The sequence below is a fragment of the Amia ocellicauda genome, chromosome 21 (assembly GCF_036373705.1).
Source record: "Amia ocellicauda isolate fAmiCal2 chromosome 21, fAmiCal2.hap1, whole genome shotgun sequence".
Lineage (NCBI taxonomy): Eukaryota > Metazoa > Chordata > Actinopteri > Amiiformes > Amiidae > Amia > Amia ocellicauda.
Window position 1 is genome coordinate 22,847,805 of NC_089870.1, and position 24,081 is coordinate 22,871,885.

At 44.2% G+C, this 24,081-nt stretch overlaps 1 long non-coding RNA gene across 1 annotated transcript; it reads right to left on the reverse strand.

Moving 5' to 3' along the window:
* Positions 1-234: 234 nt before the first annotated feature.
* LOC136716975 (uncharacterized) lies at positions 235-19,913 on the reverse strand. Its single transcript, XR_010805174.1, has 4 exons — positions 19,594-19,913; positions 3,472-3,612; positions 2,510-2,662; positions 235-480 (listed from the first exon to the last, which is right to left on the reverse strand). It is a non-coding gene; the product is annotated as an uncharacterized LOC136716975 (long non-coding RNA).
* Positions 19,914-24,081: the final 4,168 nt, after the last annotated feature.

Sequence of the window (24,081 nt, forward strand, 5' to 3'; positions counted from 1 at the left end):
GCACTACAGCTGTGACACAGACCCTCGAATCTCACAAGATAGAAGATTTCTTGACACAGATTTCTGTTGGACATTTCATAAATATACTGGCTATCAGAAAACTGAAGTGCTAAAATGCTTTAAACATTTTTTTATCTCAACCCAGGAAAAAAATAAAACATCACACACCGAGCAATAACATAACAATAACACATTATAGTGTTGAGAGTAATGAGGCAAAGTCCTGGTGCACGTTATTTATTGCCCTTTTTTAATAATTACCCAGATCCTGGTTGAATTAAGTTACACATAAACATTCACATTATCCAGTGTGTTCTGGAAACAGCCAAACACACAACGGGCCGAGAGACAGGCCTACGGGCTGGCGTGGCCCACAGTGGATCGGGGGCTGGCGCTGCAGTGATCGGGAGGCGTGGAGTCGGGGGGGCGTATGTTCGAGGACCCACAAGCTGCCAACATGGGAGATGTTGCTGTGGAAACCTGTAAAGACAGTGCATATTTGATATTTTAATTTACACTAATTAATGGAAGATGTTTTATGCAATTCCGATTTTGAATATAATTTTTATATTTAAAATAAAAAGTCTCACACACACACACACACACACACACATAGATTTCTCTGGGCTGGGTTTTATAAATAAACACTCAGGCCATGATAGGGTTCTTCGGTTCCTGTTTTTCATGAATGAATTAAGTTATATTTGTGTTTAATGTTAAGTTATTCTCATTATTTCAAGAAGAACTAGAACAAGGACAAAGACAAGAAGCAAACAACTTGATCAGAATGAAGCTGAAATTAATTTATATATGTTCATATTTTACATGCTACCATTTCCTTTTTTTGTATTTATGTTACACTCTTTGGTGTAGTCTTCATCACGTGCAGTCGCACCAGCGGGGGACTGGGTGCGGGTGCTCGGCCCACAGGCGGCCCCATGGTGTCAGTGCCATGTTAACTCAGCACAGAGACTAAAGTCAATCGCATCAATATTGAATTACACTGATGAAGACAGACAGTCTGAGCGGCCGCTGCTCACAGACTCCAACTCGGCAGCCAAGTCAATTCCACGCACAGGAACATCGAACCAGTATCTAAACATTTATTTAAATACATTCGTCAACAAACATAGCAAGCCTGCGATGTAAGAGTATTAATGCAAGCTGTGCCCAGTGGAAACATTGCACACACTATAAAACCTCAGGAATGAACTTGATTGGATGTGATGCTTGTCAGAATATACCGTTCCTTCTCATTTATTTCATATGTTATCTTCAGTAACCTCCTTCAGTTCATCTCCATTGGTCTAGTCCAGACTTTGTGTAAATTTTGCTTATAGTTCATGAAATCAGTGTGTGTTTGTTGTCCATGTAGACGGCACACACACCCCCACCTGGGACCCCACCGGCCAGATAGTTCAGCCAGGAAACTCACTAACCCACCACCCTCACAGGCCAGGGGACTTGCCTACGTGTCTTTTTCCGTGGGGAGTGACAGAAAAATAAATACAAATTTTACCTTCTGAGCCACGTTTCCCTAGCTAAAGCTTCCCTGTGTCCATTAGTCAATGTCTTTTCCAGTCACGGTGCGTCTGTGTTTGAGCTCAGCAGCGAACTCATCCAAAAATTCAGATTCAGTGTCTTGAGCCGAGCTGACGGGTCAGATAAGGTTCATACAGAGACTCTCCCCTTGGAGCAGTGAGACAAACACAAAAACTAAACACAAGGAAGAACTTTAACAGGACGTGTTTGTTTCCATTCGATTTTGAAAACGTGTTTGAATTTGCGAACTTGCAAAATTTTAACTTGACGCGATTGTTTCTTTAGCGTATGAAATGTGGAAGAATCGAGAGGGAAGCTCCACCAACTCCAGTCTCTGGTGCAGTGATTATCGCACGGGGAGCATGTTCAGTTGCCCAGTTTGTGTTGGTGTAGCGGACTGGGATATGACATTTATTAGTTTGTTTTGTTTTGAGGATTTGGTGGTAAACTTTATATTGCAAATAAAAGCCATATTCCCTTTTGAATGAGACAATATGCAATAGGTTTAACTGAAGTATTATGTTTGATTAATGCAATCTGTCAGACTACATACAGTTCAGCGTTCTTTGGTGAAATGCATTAGACAGCCCTGCCAAAGCAGAGCTATAAATTGCTGCGTGGATTGCAAACAATACGAGAATAAATGTGTTCTTGTGCAGGAGACGACTTGTTGATTTATAGCGAAGAGTTGAGTTTTGTGTGGAGGAGAGAGACGTATTCTTGGTTTGTACTGGTTTCTGTGAGTGGGGCTGGTTCCTCTGTAGTTCACGTCCCTGCTTTCTTCCGAGTTGTGGAGGTGAAGTTATGAAGTTTCTCCGGGACTCAAGAACACGGTGTCGCCGCTAACTCTTTGGTTTTTGATTCCCACATTTTTTCAAAGCGTTTGAATACCGCAGCACGATGGCCGATTCATTATGATGTGTGTTTATCTTAGCATGATGAAGTCATCGTCCACTGCCTGACTCACTTCCTGTGTCGGAGCATCAATGGAGTGGAAGGTGAGGCGCTGAGGTGAGATGCTGTGATCTCCTCCTCGCCACCACAGCGTTGGTTCGAGAGACGCAGACGCTTCACAGAGGCTTGTGATTGGTCTCACACTTCCTGCCAAGTCGGGAGTCATCTGTAGCAGGAGATAATAATAACAACGACAAGAAAATAAAAGCCTCACTGACATCAACACCCTGGCACCAACACGGCCCAATCTCTGGGTCTGTTCAGCTCAATAATGAATTACTGAGCTTTAAAACAAAATAAATACTTTTGCAATGCCACCGTTATTATTATTATTATGATTATTATTATGACTGTCTTCCTATCCCTCCCACTTCAGCTAACCAGTGTATACCAGCAAGTTTAAAGCACAGTTATTGATTCCCAGTGACGGTCTCTGCTCACTGGCTCAGGTCAGCTCGGTACTCAGCTAATTATACACTTTCTGTCACTTCTTTAGAGAGTGGCTGCGAGGCTTGCTCAGTGACTCAGGGGGAGATTTGCATGCGGATTTGGCCGTGGCTAATTGACTGTTGGATGGGGATGAAATATTAAGTCCCATATCACAGCTGTGCCATGGAAACTGTGGCAGGAGTCCTTTATTTTTCTGCAATTAAAAATTGAACAAGTCTAATGTGGCACTTGGTAAAATGTGACAGACCTTTTAAAAGTGAAAGGCTCTTGTATACATTATTGAAGCCCAAAAGTGTCCTATTTATTGTCCGATAAAGTTTGTTCGCCTTTGTATTCCTCTCACAGCAGTGTTTTGAATTCACTGAGCGTTACATCGGGGTTTATCTGTGTGTGACTTCATGTTGTGTTCCAGGATACATTTAATTCAGATTCAGAACGAGCTTTATTGGCATGTCCAAAGCATCAGCACTTTCAGAGCAACACAGGAGCCGCCCAACAACGCTCTGAATCAGAGAAACAACCCACCTTGTGCTCAGTCTCAAGCTGACACAAGACTGATGCACACATTGTCAACAGCCTTCTCCGCACCGAGCTGTTGTGATTGTGCGGCTGCAGAACAGGCCACACGGGGGACGGGAGGCTTGTAGTCCTATAAGTGAATTGCTTCTGTGGAGAATAAACAAAGTGGATTCTCAGAAAACGCCTGTCGTTCCTCCGGCAAATTTTTGCTACAGTTAGAAACGACTACAGAAATCAATATGTGTGTGAGTAAATATACAGGCCCAGTCGCTCACCTGACTTTACTGTCAAGTGCATAATTGCATTATACTGCTCTAGGATAATTATTTAAAAAACAAATTAAAACATTGTCATCTTTATCTTCACAGAAGTAAGAAATTATTTAAAATCGATCAGTATTACTTTAGTGTCACACGGTGCACCAGCCTCTCGGAGGAGCATGTTGTATTAGAACACAACTCACAACACAGGGCAAGGGTTACAAATATAGAAAGTGCAATGAAGCAATTAACACGTCTGTATAAACCAAAGCGAAGTCACAGCACCATGAACACGGCAGGGCTCGTCAGAGAGAGAGATACCGCCAGCCCTGATCCGAAAGGGTCTCTGGGACAGCCTGTGAGCGCAGACAGGCCTTCGGTGAACGAGTGAGGAGAGAGGGATTGGTGTCCACAGCAGAGGGGCCCATGTTGGGAGAGTTAGTGAGTCTAAAGCCATGTGAGACGCCCCGGACTATGGCAACAGGTTACATGTGTTCAGGCACTTCCTGTTGATCTCACTGCGTGTTCATTCTCACGACGGCCTTCGTCAGCGTAGACCGTCCTGCACAGACGGTCAGTGTGAAGCCTGATTGTCTTCGATCTGAGTTTGACCAGAAGAAGCAGCTGTGTGGTTGTGCAGGGAACGGAGAGCAGCGATTCTTCCAGTGCGTCAACTCCATCGCATTCATCGCCATAAAATACGGATGTGTGCATGTGTTGGTTTGTCTTCAAATCAGATCATTTAGATGTGCTCATTTCTGTAGAAAAGTGTGGCAGTTGAAAGCATTAGGTTCTCTGATAAAATAAAAACAGTAAAGAAATAGGTTTGTGTATTTTAAAGAAGTATGTTCATTCCTCAGAGTGGTTTACAGAGCAGATGTGCTCCAGGCCTGTTGTGAAATGTCTGTCTCTCTCCCTCCGTGTCGCTGCCAACACGCTGAGACCCGGGACCGCCGGCTGCCCGAGACAGAGCCCTGCCACCGCGCCATACACCTGACCTTTGGGACTCTACTCCCTGTCACAACATATTTTATCTGGCCACAGATGTGCTTAGCAGTGACCTATTAAACTCCGATGGCCTCTCAGCCTCGGGTCTTTGATCTCAATTGTGTAGCCACACGAAAGACACGGCACTCAACAGGATAATCGGATAATCCCGAACACAAGGACCAGCACAGCCAACACAGTCAGAAAAGTTGCCTCATCATTACCACTACAATTCGAATTTAAATAAATGTCTCTTTATTATTATATTCCATGCAGAACATCAGTGATCTTTTCAGTCCAAGATATGTTGTTTCTTGTCAACTTATTAATCTAAAAGCACAGTGGATGTGTTTTTAGCTGCTGTGCAGTCACGGTGTAATAGATACACTTGTATTTTCAAGGATGCATCCAACACTCGCACTTACATTGGCTGTTATTTGCCCGACACACAACCGCAATGCTAATGCAGTTTATCTCTAACCGTAAGAGACATTTCTAGTCCACGTTTTTATATTTTTTTGCTCAAAGAAGTCTATTTTACACAGGAAATCTCAGATGCTTTTAAGTATGAATTCCAAAGAGCATTTTAACCTTTTCTAAAGCCTGACTCACCAGCCTGTTATACATGAATGAAATGTAACTTTCTGGAAAAAAACGTTGTCAGAATTGTAACGCAATGACATTTAACATCACAATCAACACGCGTCGGCTGGTCGAGGGTCTCCGCAACAAACCTGATTGTGTTGCTAATGTGTTGCGCCTCTACATTGATGTATTCAGATGTGTGCTGTTGGATAATAAACAAACGATCTCCGAGCACACGGGTTAGGTCATAAGCATGTGTTTCTGCCCTGTGGCTGTGGAGAATTGAGCACTGACACAGTAAACCAGATAGATACGTTTATTCAACATGAATAACCCCCGACTGTATCTCTACTCAAAAGGTTCATGGCCTTATTGTGAAAGGAGATTGGAAAAAAAGGTTGCATGCTTTATTTAAAAGCCCTTCTCTCAACCTGGATCTGAGCCGTTATCTCACAGTGTATTTATTTAATACCTTTACATTGTTTGCATATTTAAATCCTCAGACAGTCAGTCAGATATTGGGTCTTAAACTTTATGGGGAGGTTGTGCTGGCGAAGCGACCTAAAAAAACACCGACAGGTCACAACCTCACCAGATTTGGACTTTCCTTCAACAGTCATACATGCACTTATATTTACAAAATACAAATAAACAAAAAGCATTATTTCCAAGCAAACAATCAGTGTCAACCCCTCTTTCAATAAGTCCCCCTCAGAGCGGCCCCTCGCTCTCTGTCTCCCCGACCGAGAGGCTGAGATCATCGCCTCGTACGCTAGAAGGTCTTTCCTGCCTTTTTTTTTTTTTTCTGCCAGAGTTTGCGTGCCGTTTTATAATGTTTTCATTGATGTCAAGACCTTGGTATAAAACATGACTAGCGCTGCACTAATTTACCCCACAGTCTCTTGTGTCTTCCTCTGGCTTCCTCCTTGAGCAACTGACATCGCTGCAGGACTATTTACCCTACGCCTTATTTCCCCTTTATCTTAGATGTCCCATGATGTCAAAGGCTGTGAATTTAATATTGATTTTATAAAGTACTTTTACTGTAACATGTCAGTTGGCATTAGGCTCAGCGGCGAGGGAGCTCGAGCACTGAGCTGGATTTGCACGCAATGTGGCTCAGCGGCTCTCAGAGAGTCTTGACTCGCCGAATGCCTTATTTATTAGAGTGACAGTGTGCTGTGAAAGCAGAGACGGCGCACGGCCCCCAGCCATCTCTGTGACTTGTACACACAGTGTCAGGGCTCTGTGTATACATTAGACTCCGAGATGTAAGTGGATCGGAGAGACATATCATTTGCTGGTGTGTAAACAGACAGATGAGTTTATGGATTGCATTAAACCCCAGTGGCTGTAAATAGTGAGGGAAGGAGACGTGTCTTCCCGCGACCCGGCCCCTATTCCAGCTCGGTTTTCTCTCTCTGCTCTCTCCCTTTTTCACCCTCCGAGGTACGAGAGACAAGGAGACACGTATGCAACCCCGACCCACACGCCGCTCCTCAAACGCAAGCGAGGAATTCCCTGACAATACCCCCATAATGTGTGTGTGTGTCTCTGAGTTTTACTCTTCCTCTGTGACGATCGCACCCCCGGCCCCAGACCTGCTTCGGTTGGTAGGGGCACGTGAAGCGGTCGCTGCAGGGCCACCCATCTTGTGAACTTGTGTTCGAGTTCAAACTCCTTATTTTTCCACCGCCTTGTGATCCAGGACGAGTGCTGATGTGTGTCTCCTTTCCAGGGGCCCCACATAACACTTGCATATTGTAAGTGTGTGTTTATCTGGAGAGCAATGGCGGGCTGGCTGTCTGGTACCACATGTATCTGACATGTAAGGTGTGCTCAGAGATGTGTGTGGGACATGCACTTTAAACAGGATGTAGGTGTTCAGATGGGATGTCAGAGTGCTGATTTATCTCTCTACTCTCGCTGTACCTCAGCAACATCGCAGTGTTTTTGCAACCCTTTAATTTTCACTCAAAGAAGCTGGTGTCAGAGAAAGCTGCTGATCCCACGGAAAAGTACAAAGAAGTGGGAAAAGGGTTCAATTACCGCTTTACAAAAATACTGCTGATGAGGAATTATTTATTTCCAAATAATAACAGTGAGCCTCGACGCAGTCTGAGCGCTGCTCTCCTCAGACACAGACGGGAAGAGCGGAGCTGGATCTGACAGGGCGCGCCGCTCTCTGTCAGCGTTGATGGACGTGTATCTTGCTGAGCTGATTAATGTGAAAGTTGTAGTTGCATGGGGCTAAAATCTATCTGATTAGATCCCAATTGGCGTCCTATTGATGCACTTCCTCGTGCTGTTCTGACTGCAACCCCTAAATGCGTGACTGCCAATCAAAGAGCCCCGCTACTGGCAACGGTGATTGCTTATTTCAGAGGAACACAAATAGGCCCACGGACACGTCCTTTACAATCACTGCGAAGAAAACTAGACAATGTGTTTTTCTGATGAATAATTATCTCCAGGAATTGTTTTTTATTTATTCTCCTTATTATATATAAATAAGGCCAAATTAATCTTAAATGATCTTTGGAATTGACGTAAAAAACAAAAAACATCAGACACATCTGGTGTTGCTTTGGTTTTTTAAACAGGATTGGAGAGAACAAGCCTGCCTGGAAATCCTTAACCATTTCCAAACCTTTCCTCTGCACACAGAGTCCTGAGGTGCATTAAAAATTTAAGGCAGAGCGCATATTTAATGTAACCCAGTTTACACGCATCTGTCTTCAGGGGTCATTTAACAAACAGCCAAGCCAATCGCCGTGTGGAGAGTTAAAGCAGGCGCAGCACCCCTCAGCCCCGACACAAATTCACTGCGCCTGACACCATCAGAAATAACAACGTATTTCAAACAAAACAGGATGAACGAAGCCCCTTAGACGACCTTCGGCCCACCCTCATGCTGTCCTTTGCAAACCTCAAGACTAGCCGTACGGTGCCATTAAAAGACGCGTCCAGAGTGGTATAAAATGGTGCGATCCGGGCCTGTCAGCACAGGTGGCAGCGCCGATCGTCGCAGCGAGTGACAGCCGCTCTGACAGTGATGGTGTTTGACAAAAACACACAAAACTGCCCTGAAGACACGTCGTCCCTTCCCTCCGCTGCCTGCTCTTCAAAGCGTGTTGTTATATAAATAACGCGTCCAATTTAGAGCACGGTCTCGGCTTCAGTGAATCTCCTCGCCGGGCTCTTCTCCACACCTCATTAAGTGGGAACCAAAACCACATCCGAGCCTCCGTCGATTCCAGGAAATCTCCTTACTTGGGAGCCCGACGTGTCCTAACAAGGGCCTGGGATCCCGGAGTGATCCGCTAATCCAGCCTGGAATTCCAGCCGCGCGGCCGTCACTGAAACGGGGGCCTCGCTGATCCGTGGTGTTCCCATCATTAACGGGGGCCTCTCTCTCTGGCCGGGCTGGGGAAACTGGCAGGACAGATTAGTGCACCTGCACGACCGATGATCCGTTAAGCCCCCCCAGCCCAACAGAGGGGTCCGATTTAGAGGGCGTTAATGAGGGCATTCTTTTCAGCTACGCTGGTTTCAGTCAGCACTTACACTGTGTCGTTTACATTCATCTTGTTTTATTTGTGGGTGGAAAATGTAAAATGAAATATGAAAAATGTTGTGTGTGTGAAATGACATCAGTGTGGTAAATATTAATATGACACTATGTCACTGATGTATGTGTGTACTTGTGTGTACATGTACAGCCCTCACATTCAGATCAAATATCACTCCATGAAGTGTGTTGCTCCGAGGGTTGTGATTGCGGTGATGCGGTGATTGAAAGGCTAAATTAATCAATTATCATGTCATTATTGTGTCTGTGTTTAGCGGTGCTTGTAATCGTGAAATACAAACGTCAAAGTATAAAAGAACAAGGACGAGTCAGAGTGAAGAACATGCTGCTATATAAATGTATATGTGTGTGAAGTGTTTCATTACATTTCTATCATAGGTTGTTCAAAAAGTAAACGCATTCTAGATAAAAGCTGTTTGGCATTGAGCTTTCGTTGCCCGTCTCCAGATCTCACTTTCTGTGTTACGTTCCGTGTTGAAAAGCATGATCCCTTAAACCGCCCTCTGGTGTTTCATTAAAACAATTAGGCCACTCGGGCGATCCTCGGCCGGCAGAATCAATCACCGTCCGGCACGGCTGCGCTGTTGCCCCCGAATTAAGCCATGAAAAGAGCACAGCACAGCTGCCAGTTTGCTTTGGCTGCACTCCTCCACTAAAGCACACAGCAAAGGGTGTCAAGTCCGATCACACGCTTCCTGGGTGACCTGTTTCTGCAGGTGAACTTCACCGACTACACACAGCGCAGCCGCGGTCCAATCATCCCAAAGGAACCTATTCAAACGCTGACTGGACATTGAAACAGGCAAATAGGATCATAAACAAGTCATATAGGCATCATAATAAAGACTGAGAAACAGCACATCCATGGGGGTTCTAATTAAATCCACTGATCCACCGAAACAACGTTCAGGCCCGAGACAACGCTGACGGGTTCGAACCTGTGAGCACCACCGGAGATATAAAAATACAAAACAAAAGTGTTTTAAATTTAGATTGACACACATTCATTCACTGCTCCCAGTCGCACTGCATTGTTATCCAGCATAATTGGATCTGCATTAATCCCCAGACCTAAACAACGAGAGAGTCGCCTGTGTCAGAGTGACTTTCACAAACCGGAAGTCTAAAAACAGGAAGCGTGAGATGCCAGTGCCGGTGCGTTTTCCTACACACCTCCCAATCTGTGAATATCGAGGGGTTGTGGATTTTGTACATAACAGAGCACCGGGATTTTCTTTCCCGTTAAAAATGTGCTATTAGTTTATTGTTATTATTATTATTTTTATTATTATTTGACCAGTGTCTCGTCATGTACAAGGCTTGACGATGCAGCGACAGGAATATAATTAGTGTCACGGCCTGCCAATCCACGTGTTTCCGTCGTGCCTTAATGTCCGTCTCCCATCTTGACTATTGTTCGCTCCTCCCGGCCACACGGACGATATTGAGTCATCGACCACGAATCCACTAAAGCACATCCTAGCTCGGGCACACATTGCCTTTTCTTAACTGGCCCGGGCTGTAATTAGGAGCGATGAGCATGTCAGCTCGGATTTGGATTTGGCTCTATAGTGTAGAGGACAGCGTTCCCAGGCCTCTGTGCAGGGATGTGACCTCCGACCCCCTCGCTGCTCGTCTGGAAGTGAAATCATGTGATCCTGCCGCATTCACAGAACTGGGCATGTGATCCCAGGAACGCAAAGATAAACAGCGCTCGGGTGGAGCAGCTCTGTATTCCTGGTCTGAACACAGAGTTTAAGGACAGGCGTTCGCATGTTTAACCCCCGGAATAATAAAAACTAAATCCTCAAGGGAGAAGTGATGCGCATGAAGCCGATTCATTCATTCAGGTAATTGAACGTGGCAGAGTGAGGGTCTGCATATTAAAACACAACTACACTCCTGCGTCTTTTTTAACAAATACCATCCTCCAATGCACTGGATATTATCGTACTTCTGTGTCCTAGGCATTATAGTGAAGGGCGCTATGGTGACAATAATTACTTTTAAATCGATATATTTAGGTAATGAAATTAAATGAGTCAAAGTGGTGCGTCCAAAATATATCTTTATCTGTGAGGTAAATGCACTAGCGTTGTGGTCTGTGATGGAAATTGTGTGTTCTCCCTGCTTGTATGAATGTCCTGGTTAAATTGCAGCACCTGCGCATCCACGTCTCCTGCACTCTCCACATGCGTGGTTGTCATTGGAAACTGGTGTCTGAAGTTAATTATTTATTTTTTTAAATGGCAGCATATTGTTGCATCTCCTTTACAGTCTGTAGGATGTTGTTTGAAAGGGCTGTAGTCTGTAGGGTGTTATTTTGTTGACCTGGCCACTTGAAATTAGGTGGGTTTTTTTTGGCTGCATGTCTGTGCAGTGTCTGGAGATGCTTCTTATGAACAGAATTACAGAAATATACACTCACCTAAAGGATTATTAGGAACACCATACTAATACTGTGTTTGACCCCCTTTCGCCTTCAGAACTGCCTTAATTCTACGTGGCATTGATTCAACAAGGTGCTGAAAGCATTCTTTAGAAATGTTGGCCCATATTGATAGGATAGTATCTTGCAGTTGATGGAGATCTGTGGGATGCACATCCAGGGCACGAAGCTCCCGTTCCACCACATCCCAAAGATGCTCTATTGGGTTGAGATCTGGTGACTGTGGGGGCCAGTTTAGTACAGTGAACTCATTGTCATGTTCAAGAAACCAATTTGAAATGATTCGACCTTTGTGACATGGTGCATTATCCTGCTGGAAGTAGCCATCAGAGGATGGGTACATGGTGGTCATAAAGGGATGGACATGGTCAGAAACAATGCTCAGGTAGGCCGTGGCATTTAAACGATGCCCAATTGGCACTAAGGAGCCTAAAGTGTGCCAAGAAAACATCCCCCACACCATTACACCACCACCACCAGCCTGCACACTGGTAACAAGGCATGATGGATCCATGTTCTCATTCTGTTTACGCCAAATTCTGACTCTACCATCTGAATGTCTCAACAGAAATCGAGACTCATCAGACCAGGCAACATTTTTCCAGTCTTCAACTGTCCAATTTTGGTGAGCTTGTGCAAATTGTAGCCTCTTTTTCCTATTTGTAGTGGAGATGAGTGGTACCCGGTGGGGTCTTCTGCTGTTGTAGCCCATCCGCCTCAAGGTTGTACGTGTTGTGGCTTCACAAATGCTTTGCTGCATACCTCGGTTGTGACGAGTGGTTATTTCAGTCAAAGTTGCTCTTCTATCAGCTTGAATCAGTCGGCCCATTCTCCTCTGACCTCTAGCATCAACGAGGCATTTTCGCCCACAGGACTGCCGCATACTGGATGTTTTTCCCTTTTCACACCATTCTTTGTAAACCCTAGAAATGGTTGTGCGTGAAAATCCCAGTAACTGAGCAGATTGTGAAATACTCAGACCGGCCCGTCTGGCACCAACAACCATGCCACGCTCAAAATTGCTTAAATCACCTTTCTTTCCCATTCAGACATTCAGTTTGGAGCTCAGGAGATTGTCTTGACCAGGACCACACCCCTAAATGCATTGAAGCAACTGCCATGTGATTGGTTGGTTAAATAATTGCATTAATGAGAAATTGAACAGGTGTTCCTAATAATCCTTTAGGTGAGTGTATGTTGTGCAGATTGGGTGTTAGAAACAAAGGTTGATGATTCGACTACAGAGCTTCATCAAGTTGATGTTTCTTGTTGTTTTGTTTTTATTTTACAGTGAACCTTCGCAGAGTGATGTTAATTTAATCTTAAGAGCGAAATGTGATTTTCTTTACAGCAATATTATGATTGCAGACTTCATATAACAAATCACTACAAATAAAAAAATAATTAAAACGTATCGAACAGCAGTTGTGTTTCTGCCCAGATTGCCTCTTTGAATAAACTGATATAACATTGGATACAGCTTGCAGTGTTAAAGTGCACAGACAGCAGAGGACATGATTAGATGTATTTAAGGAGCAGTTTACTGTCTTTACTTGTAATTTGTGATTCTCTGTTGCCGAGCTGTACAAGAGTCACATCAAATCAAAGGCTGTAACAGAAATCCCATCACTGCGCTGGCTGTGTGGGGTCCTGGGCATTAATCCCGTATTTAGACTCCGCGATGGAATCAAACACATCAAACACACAACTGCTGTGAATGAGTCAGAACTGTTCTCTCAGCCTTTTCTGTTTTTTCCCCCTTTAATCTGATGGGAAGAAAAGACAATTATGTGGTATTATTCCTGCTGGGGGAGGGTGTGGATTAAAGATGCACACAGCGCACACAGTAAATCAGTTCATGTCTCTTACAGCAGCATCTGTTGCACCTTCCTTCACTTATCGATGACTTGTTTGGTGCCGTCAATTAACACTTCGTTAATGGCAACGCCTGACAGCCCGTGATTCGATCCTCAATCATGACTCCTGATGGATCCAAACAGCTTCCCGATGAAGACTGACTGACTCGCAACTGTAAACAGCTGGTGCAGCCCGGGAGTCCTCTGTGCCCCCCCACACCCCACGGCATTGAAGGTGAAACATTTAAAACTGAACCCCATAAATTATGCATCACAGCCTCCCTTATAAATGAAGAGAGCATGTACAACCGTGCCACCAAATAGCAGCCAAGTGGTTAAACACAGAGCAGCCCTGAGATATTAAATAAGCAAAGGTATGAATAGTGTGAGCATGTGTCCGTTTACACCGATTGTGCAGAGATTAAAGGGTCTATGGATATTGAGCACAAGACATGGCATGTGAAAACACACAGTATTGGAATAAGATACTAGAGTTCATGTTTTTATTTCTGTGTCAGAACTACAAATGTCCAGGAATGCGCTGCGTTTGTGTGCTTTGCGTTGAGCCACTCGATAAAGAGAACTGGATGGCGTCCTCATGTAATCCGCCCCTGATATCCTCCTTCCTGCTCTGTCCAGTAAAGAAGCTCTCTGCCGCCCGCGCTACAGACCTGCCCTCGTTTACCAGAAAGAACCGGCATGGCTTTTCCTCTGGAGGCCGTGTAACTGTCTTGTTTGGTGCCGGAAATGTGTTATGAACAACGTGCTGTATAGAGAATGGGGTATATGAGTAGAGAATGGGGTATATGAGTCTATGAGCTGTTTTAAGGACCACAGACTGTGCCGATAATCACACTGCGATTAAAGCGATCATTAGGGCACCAGCATGGTTTAGGAAATCATATAGGAAGTACAGACTGGCAGCCGTGGTATTGTTCCCTATTAAATAACATTAATGTTAGATAAGCAGCCATTGGATCAATTAAACGGTGGCCCAGTTACTCTGCGACCGGCTTGGCGTTGTCACTTCCCATCAATCACGGCAGTAAGTGATCTGCAATCTATAAGACACAGACTGGAGCCTGTGGGCCTAATGGACAATGACTGTATCCACACACACACACAAACAATCACAGCTGTGAGTCTGTTGGGACTGGTCTCTACCAACTCTGCACACCTCAATCTTTGCAGTGTCTTGAAACCCTCTTTTCCAAGCTGCTCAACCCAAGAGCTTCCTGTCGGTGGACTCTTCCCAGAATGCACCACGGTTCTAGTGCACCTCTCAGAAATCCAAGAGTTTGTTTCTAGGAAGCAGGAATGATTATAGATTGGTAACTGCACTTAAAATCTCATCAGAATCATTTGAGGATGACCCCAGGATGGCTCCCTCTTGCTGTAATTTGGGAGAAGTGATTTTGACCTACAAGCACAATGGTACAATAAACAAAGTCACACCGACTGCACAGTTTGTCTGAATTACAGCTTTCCTTCAGTGCCATCACAAAGGTGTCACTGGCAGCTGTTTCTCCAAGCCGAGGGAGATCTGTCTGTACCGGCGTCGTGTTTCCCTTCAGTTTGTCTTACATATTACAATATTTTGATCGAGCCTTCGCGCTGCGGTAACAAACAACTAAGAGTTGACACTAACATTTCCTTGAATGTTGTACAACAACGCGGATAGCGAAGCCACATGTTGTTTGAAATTATTAAGCATTTCTTTACAGTTGAAAGAAAGCGTGGCTGTGCTGGCGGCGTGCCAGATCCCAACAGCTGTACTTCGGTACAAACACGTCCGTGGCCATTGCAGGAGAGGAGCCGAGAGCCGACAGGAAAACATCTGTGCAATGAGAAACGCCGGCCATTCGGAGCAACGTTGTGGTCGCCGCATCACTGTGTCTCTTTTTCTTTCTGCTCTGCTTTGCTGCTGAGGACATGACTCGGCCTGAATCATTTCTTTACGATGCACTCCTGACCTACATACAATATAAGTGACTCATTCTGTTTTGCCTGCTCTCTCTGTGTGCAGTTTTACAGGCTGTGTGTATTGTGTGCTGTCTGTCTCTCTCCAAACCTGGAGGAATGCTGACTTTAACCGATCTTACACCAACTCACACCAACATGTATCACAGCCTGATGAAACATAAGAACATAAGACAGTGTCCAATCGAGAGGAGCCCATTCGCCCCATCGCGCTCGTTTGGTGTCCATTAATAACTAAGTGATCAAGGATCCTATCCAGTCTGTTTTTGAATGTTCCCAAATTGTCTCTTCAGCCACATCGCTGGGGAGTTTGTTCAGATTGTGACGCCTCTCTGTGTGAAGAAGTGTCTCCTGTTTTCTGTCTTGAATGCCTTGAAGCCCAATTTCCATTTGTGTCCCCGGGTGCTTGTGTCCCTGCTGATCTGGAAAAGCTCCTCTGGCCCTGTATCCGTATGTATGAATATTTGCATACACAATAGAATGGCTCCTGTCCTGTCCTGTCCTTCAGTGCGTCCCTCCCGGAGGAGCTGTTCGCACTTGGACTGGAGACAGTGTTGCTGTTTTTCAGGCCAGTCCTTCAGCTGAGCGTTTACTGCCATACATAGCGAGACACAGAGTCCGTAGGGTCTGCATCGCACGAAAGCAAGGTCCCACACACAGGCACATGTTAAGATTACGAGAAGAGAGTGTTTCCTAGAATTACAATAAACACAGCTTAAATTCAGTCCCTAAATCGTGGATCTAAAACACAGATCTTTTCATTGACAGTTCTTTCATCTTCTTCTTATTAAGTGAGTTTAAAACTGAAGTTCGGGAGGAGGAGAGTATATATAGACGCTCTCATGCCTGAGTTCCGCCTCACCCAGCGTAAGGGTGCGACAACACATGCACTTTCCCAGCATGCATTGTTTTGCCTCCCCCAGCCAGTTATTATTGACACACACACATACAATTTGTATGTTTGTCCTAAAAGCTCGTAAACCTAAGTACAGATTAATTTCTGTAGGCTACTGCGATTCCAGTCATGTTTAAGACACACTACATATGTGGAAATATATCTATATCATGATGTCAGCACTGATTTGTTAATATCTGTTATTCAGGGGAGCAACACTTTAGAGGGATTTTGCCCTGTAATGTTGTGAAATGTGCATTTGGGGCCCACCTGTCTCTCCTCAAACACTCTGAAATACTGTTTTAATAAATAATATATCAGTTTCCCATGTGAACACTCCCAGTCACGAGAGATCTTCTAAGAAACGTAATAGCATACAGCTTCAAATTCAATGAATGCCAAAATCCATTAATATAATAATAAAATGAAAACATTTAACCACATGAACTGCACGTGATTTGTACCAACGTGACAGACGTAGCAATTGTGGATGCACTACTAGCTTAAAATAAATAAATAGTTATTCTTGTGTGGGAGAATAAAGGTACAAATAAAATGCTCATATGCACATGAAACCAGCATCAGAGACACTGGGCGCTACACAACTCTGACATCTACATTTTTTTAAATAATTCGGTTCTCTGCGGGAAAATAATGAGTCTGAAATCTCCGCAGCCCTTCTGCTGAGGAGAGCAGTGAGATTATACACAGTGTTAGTAAACAGAGGTATCTGATGGATTACGTGATGCCCGAGCCAACATGGGGACCCCTTAATAAGAGAACAGGATTTATGAGAGAAAACGGCTTAAGACTAATAATCTAGACAAAGATACAGCACATACATCAATTCACGCAGAGAGAAAACCATTCTGGTATAGGTGACTATAAAACCAGTTTCATGTCTAAATGAGAACAGTAATGAGGTTTCTGTGCATTTGGCGAACAAATAAGGGACCTTGAAAAGTCAAGGTTAAAGCATTACAGTGTTTGCAACATCACAGATCTTTCTTCCGCAAAAACAGCTTCGGCACAGAGATGTGGTGATAACAGGGATATTTAAAGCAATTTAGTAAGCAGACAAAATAGAGATGTTTGTGCCTCCACTGATTGTCCTGTACTGGCTTTCACTGTAACACGGCTTTGCGTTGAAGCTGCTGTTTGTACCAGAGCAATGTGTGATTCAGTGTCTGTGAATTATGGTACGATGGCTTTTATTTAAACATACCTGGCGTTAGATAAAGATCAGTAAACGTGAGGGGTCAATAACGTAGACTCAACACCAGTCCCTTCAGCTGCCTTCGTCTTTAAGGCTCTTTCAGACTCTGACTTCCAGCAGGAGGGATATTAACTGATGTCAATACGCTAAGGATCTCCTTCGTTACTCTTCGGCTAACTGCCTCAGATCAAATACGAAGACTTCTACTTGTATTGTACAGTCCAGAATGGATCATTTATCTTCAGTTAAAAAAGAACCAGGTATATTTAAAAGTATCATCATTGTTTTCCACAACAAAAGAGCACACATTGTCCTGAAGGCTCCTGAGAAGAACATCTCTCTGGGTGAGCAATGGCTGTGCATCACCAGCCCTATTCACAGGCCCCGATAAGCACCGATGTACGATGCTCCGGGACTGTCTGAAAGTCCTCCACGGCACCTTGACACGCCTGGCTTTCTCTGATCACGTGATTCTCAACAGCGTCTCTCTGACCCCGGGGTCACGGCGTGCCTCGGCTCCGTATGCTCCCGAGCGACACAGAAAGGCTTTACAGAGCGCAGCGTTCAGCCCCAGAGCCCCGAAACAGTCTCACGCCAATCAGAATTAACATCTGGCAAATAATCGGGTTTCAAAAAGGTAAATTAAGATAGATAAATTAACCTGCTTAATGATGTGGTATTTTGGTATTTTTATAGTTACAGAACCTTTGCACTTTGTACTTTGCATGTACATTATAAGAGCATCCATTTTAATTAGTGACATGTTAAAATGATATAAAATCTGTTTTATATTAGATAATTTCCAAACGTATTGTTTTAATTAGATTCTACTACATCTTCATTCCTTCGCTCTCAAAGCACATATTATATATATATATATATATATATATATATATATATAGTGTCATATATTATATCCAATATACACTATGTATATAATCAAGTATTTTCTTGGGAAGCGTCTTCTGCAATAAACCCTGAATGTATTATTTTATTTAATTTTATTTATGTATTTGAAAGGTCACAATGTGCAGAGAGAGGCCAGGAGAGCAAGGAGATAATAAGCATGAACATGCATCTGATTATATGTGAATAATAACTAGGACGAGGCCAAGCGTTCGCCCGGCACCGAGCAGAGACGCCTGTGTTTCTCAAAGCCAGTCAAAGAAAATCTTCTTCATGAGCCCCAGATATGAGCGGTTGCTATGAAACATTTCACACAATTCATTTAACCAGTGCATACTAATGTGTAGAATATTAATCCTTTTTGTTTGCATAATAAATTAGGCTATTTAGTTTCTCCTCAGCTGTGCATTTCATGCTTGACAGTAAAACACAAAGCGGTGGAAATTGTGAAGGAGTCAGCGCCGTTATATATACTGAACACACGACAAACAGCCCCGCTACCTGATTATATAAAGGTAGAGAAAAGGACCGAATTGGCAAGAGAGGAATCAGTCTGCCTCCCAACACTTTGTTTTAATTATAGACCTACTTCAGAGAAAATAAGCATTCATGTGCAGACGAATATTGAGTATGTGTGTTATGTTGAAAGGACTGATGTTTTGGTTCATTTCTGTCAAAAGAACAGCTGGGTTGCCTCTTTTTCTCAAATTAGATTCCCCTTAAGCAATGCATCTAGAAAGTAAACTGCATTTACGAAACGCAGAAAGCATTCAGACGTTTATTATATTCAATATATATATATATATATATATATTCTGAGGAAGCGCTTGGGTTTGCATGTGCGATAGATTGTGAGGATGGGGGGGTGGCAGGAAGACAAGCATTCTCACTGCCACCTTTAGGATAAAGTGGAAATGATTTTTGTTACGTTTTGCACCAATTTAGGAATTTAAAAGCAGCACAGAAACTCTGTGAAGTAAAAACATAATTTCAGAATATATTGTTTGTGAAGCTGAGGTTGTGAATGTTCCTGGTGAGTAGTTCAGAAGTGCATCTGTATATATTTAAGTGGAAATATAAATGGCACACATTGTGCATCTGTATTTGGTTACATTATGTAGCTATATTATGTACAGATATATTATTATTTGCTGATTCTTATACTGATGTTGTAATATCCACAAAATGCTGAACATAATGTCCATCAGCTACAATTACAAACACAATTTAAAACAAATTCCACTTTGGAAAGAAGACAACACAAAATCAATACCAAAGCTGTCAACAATCTTCAGATCCAGCTCACACACACACACACAAACTTTATAGGCAAGTCTGATGTTAGAAACAGTGTCAACAGGGTGTCCAGTAGGAATGTGTAACCAGCCAGTGGTTGTGTTACCTTTTAGCTGAGAAGTTTTCTCTTCCGTGAAATGCGTCTTGTTTGTTTTCTTTTGCTGAAGCCAGGCGTAGCTCTGCTCTGTGCTGAGGCATGATATCGGCCAGAGATATCTTTGTGTCCTGAGCTGAAAGTTTGGGATTCCCTAGCGGCTGAGCAGCCTCCCCCCTCCGGTGACATCACTAGCCTCCAGGCACCAGGCGAGGGCTTTTCAAAAACTGCCGGCAACCAAACAATCAGCTCAGGACCGCAACGCCGGCTCTGCCCTTTCAAATGCAGGAGGCTTTCTCTCTCTCTGCACAATTCCACTTCAAACGACTCCTCTCACTAGCAGTGGCTCGGATTTTGTCATCTGAAGAAGAGGGGGAAAAAGCCAAGGATTGAGAGAAATGATAGGAGTAATCTAATTATTCTAGCTCAGTGATTGAGGTTCAGGTCTGACTGCACTGGCGATGCTTGTGTTGTTTCTCCAGTGTGAAAACTTTATTGTTTTAGGTAAACTTTTTAAAAAGGTTTCATATGACATATTTGAAATGATATTGTTACTAGTTTTAAATATATTTAACTTGATGATATGAACTGGGGGTCAAAACTTGACACTTCTGACTGAACTGCAGCTTAATTCTTTCTGCAGCAATCATCGTTGGTCAGATAAATATCTAAACAAAAATCAAAATTACTAAACCCTGAAGAAGCTGAAAGTTATGTGTTTTTCCCCCCAAACCGTGTGAGATAAATTTGGATTCATTTCACGAGCTGAGGGAGAGAAAGGAATCGTTTGTAAAAAGCCTCGGCTGCCTCTCGTGTTTCGCCCAGCTGCCGTGCTCGAGTCCTGTCTAAACCACAGGGACGTGTCACATTTATGATTACCGAGCACTTTTTATCACTTGGTGAAAACTCAATTTTCGTTGACAGAGACGGAGAGGTGAGAGTGGGAGCCGGACCGGCGACACCGTGCCAGGGTGGGACTCCGCCGAGCCGCGCCGAGGCCCCGATAATTAGACATTGCACTTCTCATCCATTCCTGAGGGTCAGAGAGACAGGATTATTTGGCTTGTGCTGACAGCAATTTCCCTAAGCCATGTGAGATGGCATCGCACAAGCTGTTACAAATGTAGCGATGTACCCGCACCCGCGCCAGGCCCCAATTCCCCGCAGCATTGGGGATATCGAGAGCGCCTGCTAACTAGGGACTGGTCGTTTAATTTGCCGCGTTCGAGGAGAGCCCCGCATATCCCTGCTTCCGCGGCGCGAGTTCACAGTTCCCACACAGCCTAATAATCACATCAGCTTCCCTTTGAGGAGGGACCGACAGGGATGAGCTGCGCTGCTTGCTGGCCACATCATCATTGCACATCAAAAGTGACAAAAATTAATGATGCGGGGGGACCTCTCTCTCGATGGTGTGGGCTGCTGCTCCATCCGAAGGCCTTTTAGAGACGATTTCTCTGTGAGGGTTTTCTTTTGTGTGTCCAGACAGTGTTAACATCTGAACAAAGATACACAGCAATAGTGTCTGTCTAGATACAGAACACAGTTCAAAGCACCCAGTTAAAACCTCGCCGGTGATGCAGGTTACTGGACACATGCTATTAAATGAAGGCGTTTGTGTGTGTAGGAGACATGTAGGAGACGTACACAAAACAGCACAGAGTAGATTCCATCGATGGCATCGACCACATCAAACCAGAGGAGCTTTTCCAGGTCAGCAGGGACACACGCACCCGGGACACAAATGGAAATTGGGCTTCAAGGCATTCAAGACAGAAAACAGGAGACACTTCTTCACACAGAGAGGCGTCACAATCTGAACAAACTCCCCAGCGATGTGGCTGAAGAGGCAATTTGGGAACATTCAAAAACAGACTGGATAGGATCCTTGATCACTTAGTTATTAATGGACACCAAACGAGCACGATGGGGCGAATGGCCTCCTCTCGACTGGACACTGTCTTATGTTCTTATAGTACAATCTTTTTCTTTCTTTCCTTCAGGCATTAGATAATTGTGGACGCTAAACGAATTCATGACAATAATAAGCCACTGCAATTAACAGATGTGATGAAAGCACCACGTGTGCAAAGCCCCAGTTTCCAGGGAACGGCGAACGTGCTAATGGTCACAATGTCAACACCCAGGTAGACGAGCCGTGGTTTTTGTGTGACTTGTGGTTGATGTATTGATTAGCCGGCGCTCTTGCCCAGGGCGGCTTACAGTTTCCCCAAGAAACATTTTCAAAACATGACAAAGTGTAGAGGCTGTTTACAGAGGTGTATGGGAAAATAGACAAATGCTCTGTGCTGAGACGCCTAATGGAGTGCTGATGTGCAATTATGCTATTTATACTGCCTAGAGCTCAGTATGAAAGTGAGGAATTAGCACCACACCTGTGCTAAATTGGCTTAATTAGCTTGTATAATTCCAGGTCTTCTCCAAGAAGAATGCTGCTGGAGAGATAGTGAGCTAGCGGGTTGCTGTCTAAATTAGAACGGTTGTTTTCACTGCCGATCATTTATTAATATTCAAATTAAGAAGGAGAAGAAGAAGACAACTTTAAAGTACTTTCTGAAACCCGACCTCCTGCGGGAAACAAAGAACAGCACGGCCCCCAAATTGGCCAGTGGCCTTCTGAAGAATAAATGGTCCGCTTTCGGAAATGTGTCGCGGAACCCCGGCAAGAACGACAACTTGTGCAATCTGCGACGCCGGCGGGAGTAAATAACTCGCACGCTGACATTTCGCTCGCGGAATGTTTCACCCAGAGTGCCGCGCGGACGACAACAAGCCTCTCCGTCTTCGCATCCTCAGGCTTTTTGTTTTACCTTCCTCTCCCCGAAATGCAGTCTCTCAGCGTGTCACCAAACCGCACACGGCTCCCTCTGACATTCTAAACCGAAATGCCAGGTGTGTAATCTTTTTTAACAGTATGGTATAATAAAAGTATATTACAGGGTTCCAGCAGCATTTAAAAGTACCATTTCTGGACTGAAGAAACTTTGGTAAGACTGTGCGGTCACCTTTGACCCTCGGAATGGTGTGTGTGTGTTTTAAATATTACATATACGTCTCAGACGCACTCGTGGGTTTTGTTTTCTATGCATTGCACTGTTTCTCTCCCTGTACAGCGCGTTCAGTTTTCGCAGGGAACAATCAGCGAAACAGTTACAGTTTATGAGTCAAATTGCCTTCCTATAAATAGATGGTGAAATAATACTGTCACTTGTCAACTCCGTATTGACAGGCAACACCTCCCTGTCTCATTCTCACTGTTCATCGGCGGCACAAGAATTGGTTTTCGCGATCTGGTATCGCTTCATAACACGTGTTAAAAATGCAGAGAGCAACACAGCCCCCGAAATACTGATCGACTTAAAAATGTTACAATGATTGATTTATTTTCTAAACTTCACTTCCGCTGCTCTGTAATATAATGTGTGTGGACGTCATGGACTCCTTCCAAACCTGGCCCACATCAGTCCGGGTTGTCCGTTGGCTTTTAATCGACCTAAACCTGCTCAATTTATGGCATCTCCACTAGAGACCATTTTAATACCGTTCTTGAGATGCCGCCGTTGTCTTTATTTGACAAAACACATGAGCAGCCTGTCGTGTTGTGCAGCCATGGACGTGTTTGTACACAGAAGTGCATGCTGGGATACTGTAGCATGAAGCCTTGTGCTCTGAGGAGCTGAAACCCTGACGTACAGTCCTTTGACATCGGTTGTAGTTTCAATAATAATAATAATAATAATAATAATAATAATAATAATACCGATAATAATAATAAACTCACACTAACTGCTGGGTGACAAAAACAACAATATAATAACAAAAGCATATTTTCAGCTGCGTAAATGCAGGCCAGTTTAATGCAGGCAATCAGCAGCTCGCCCAGGCTTGATTGTATTATGCAGATGAGATGCAGACGAGCAGCAGGGCATTGTTATGCAATAAGAGCCTCTGTTCACACGCTGCCGCTGCCAGGGCCTGGAAACGGACACGACCTGGAGAATAAAAGTAAACACAACTTTGCGAACCCACCCGATCCCACACATGTGCGAAAACCTTCTGCGATGGGTTTAGTTCACAGTGTTTGACTCTCCATGTGTCCACAGTGGGAGGATCGTCCCGGTCCACCCCACCGCTGAGCAGCGAGGCCCGCTCGCCCCGGCGGCAATTACCGCGTCGGGTCGTTAGGGGAGGGGAGGATTACTGTTGCTCCAGTGCATGGGAAGCTGGAGTCGGTCCGCTTGTGAGCGTTAATCCTCGCAGTCAATCGTGTGCGTTAGAGCTCAGTACAGACTCGTCACAATTAGGTAAAGCAGATGTTTATATGCTGGTGTTTGGTGCCGAGCACTCTGCCGCAGTCGCAGCTGGGTGTGTGTCTGTGCTGGTCAGTAACCGACGAGGTCAGGGAGGAGGAATCGAGGGTTAAACGCTCGGTAATAATGTTATTGCAGCCTCTCCTTGGGATTTGTATCCCAGCTGTGA